Consider the following 2500-nt stretch of genomic DNA (forward strand, 5'->3'; position numbering starts at 1 on the left):
AAATTCCTCTTGAAAATCGTATTGGCTTTGCAGCTGAAGGGGTTAATGATACAATGGGTTGTAACAACTCGTTAACTAGCCCCTTAAAGATAAAGTGCCAAATATCAAAATCATCAAGTGCATATGCCACTTTATTCATCTGTGTGCATCAAAAGCAGCCAAAACTCTGCCTCGATCAAAACTTACAAAATAAATACAAATATCTTTTATCGAAGTGCAAAGAGAAAGAGTGAATTTGTTCAATTTCAACTGTCTTGCGAGGGTCAAAGCACTCAAATGTTGCTTTAATAAATGTTGCATGTTATAAATAAATAATAATAAATAAATAAATTATTTAATAATAAATAATAATAAATGTTAAATGTTTTTTTAATAAATTTAATCAATATTAAAATGTTGCATGTTGCTCAGATGAGATGGTTGTCCCTACAACTACTTGTGCTGAAATGAAGGCAATATATCACCTGGAATCTTTTTTTTTCATTTTCTTTTTCTCTCTCTCTCTTCTTTAACAAGGTGCAGTACTAACAGTGAAGAAAAGTATCAGTGAAGACATTTTGATGGAAATCCCTTCTTTTGTAGCCTCTGCAAGCAAGCCATTCAAGGCAACAGCTTTCCTCTCTAATACCACTGCTCTGGCCGACGCCCTGGTGTGGATGCTCTAGCGCCGGTGCCAAGCGACGACACGACACGACTGGCTGAAAGCGATTGTGGGAGAATTGTTCCATCACAGTTATATGAATCATGCGAGAGAGGGAGTGAGAAAGTGAGTAAAAGAGAGAGAGAGAGATAGAGAGAGAGAGAGAGAGAGAGAGAGAGAGAGAGAGACTATTCAAGGTGTACTTGTGGCATACAGATGACACGGATAATATATAATTATCCATATATGAGTGTACGTGTCCGTGTGCCTGAACGTGTGAGTGTCCAGAGCCAGTTTCTTCTGTGTGTGTGTGTGTGAGGGACGTCTGTGGCAGGTTGACAACGCAGATGTGAGAAGGGCATCTTATCGTGAAATAAGAAATTAAATTATTTCACATATGTTGTGCATCTGTAACCTTATTTTGGCTTTGATTTATGGGGTGTGATGTAAAGAGGGAACAGAGGTCAAATTTTTTTTTTCTTTTCTTTTCTTTTTTCTTCTTTTTTTTGGGGGGGAGGGGTGAATAGATTAAAATTACAGATTTTCTCTGTTGAAAATCGAACATCAAGAATCAAGAAATTGTAATACTGGATAAAAGGACAAATTATATGCAATTGCTCAAAGATGATAATTAATTAATAAATCAAGTCATGAAAAAGAATATGATGTTTTTTTTAAAGAAACTCTCTTGTAAGGATATTGTTTAGTTGCCATGGGAACTATTACATGTTTGAAAAATAACGATGAGACTAGTATAACGTATTTCTTGTTTCTCTCCCTCTCCCTTGCTTTAATCTATTTGTTTTCGTTTTATCTATTTGTCTTCCTCTAAAAGAACATACCTGTATAAGCATGTATCCGATTAGCCTTAAACTGTAAGATTATGTTTGTAAAGTAATGAATTTTCAGTAAGAAATATTTGGAGTCATACATATTAATGGATGGGGTGACTACAGTATACTTTATATACTGTATATGGCTTTCCAGTCTCCTGTCATGATACTGTTAAACCTCTCCCCCCCCTCTCTCCCCCTCCCCCGTCTTGGTTTATTACTGTTTGGTATCATAGATCATGAAATTTATCGTCTTTTTATACGTCTTTCTCGCTTTCTTGTACAAGCTACATATCATATATCAAAATGCCCACCTGAAAAGAAGAAAAAGAAAAAAATAGAATTCTTACACCAACACGCAGCGCCATCTTTCTTTTTTTATTACTATTATTTCACATCACAGCTGCTGTTGATGTTAAGCAAGTAAGTCTAGTTTTACAAAATAGGCGTCGAGGCGAGAAGGGGAAGAATACAGTTGGTCTTGAGCAAGGATAGCGCTGACAAGAGAGCATCGGGAAAGGAATCTGGAAAAGGTTTCGATTCTCTTTCAACGCCGGACTTGGAGGATTGGATTCCCTTCTGTCTTGAGGTTTGAGATTTGTATGTTTGGGTTGGGAGAAACCGATGTCCGAATAGTGAATTCGTTGTCCGAATAATGATAATGATAGTAATAAAGATATAGGGTGATGATGAAGGTTAAGAGTGGTGATAATGGTAAAACAATATCAGTGATAGTAATAATTACGATGGAAACAATGAATGATAGTAATAACGGTAATTGTAATAGTAACGATGCTATTAATAGTGATAGCTGAAATTAACATAACGTCAATTTTTTTTTCATTTTTCATATATTTTTGCCACATAAGGTAAAGATACAGAAGGTACATTTCGTGTGCTCGTCTTATCTCGGTGCATGATGTACCAGAACCTACGTACATATGTTGAAGAAGAGGAAAAAGTAAAAAAAAATAATAATAAAAAAAATAATAATAATAATAAAAAAAAAAAAAAAAAAAAAAAAAAA

The 2500-nt window shown here is 34.8% G+C and overlaps 1 protein-coding gene across 1 annotated transcript in view; it reads left to right on the forward strand.

Annotated features, from left to right (window-relative positions):
- Window positions 1-1917: 1917 nt before the first annotated feature.
- Window positions 1918-2500, forward strand: part of LOC113824154 (salivary peroxidase/catechol oxidase) — a gene marked incomplete at its 3' end in the record, with an annotated part of 30916 nt that continues 30333 nt past the window's right edge. The window contains 1 exon segment of the mRNA XM_070119371.1: window positions 1918-2062.

The sequence above is a fragment of the Penaeus vannamei genome, unplaced genomic scaffold (genome assembly GCF_042767895.1).
Source record: "Penaeus vannamei isolate JL-2024 unplaced genomic scaffold, ASM4276789v1 unanchor117, whole genome shotgun sequence".
In the NCBI taxonomy this organism is placed as follows: Eukaryota; Metazoa; Arthropoda; class Malacostraca; order Decapoda; family Penaeidae; genus Penaeus; species Penaeus vannamei.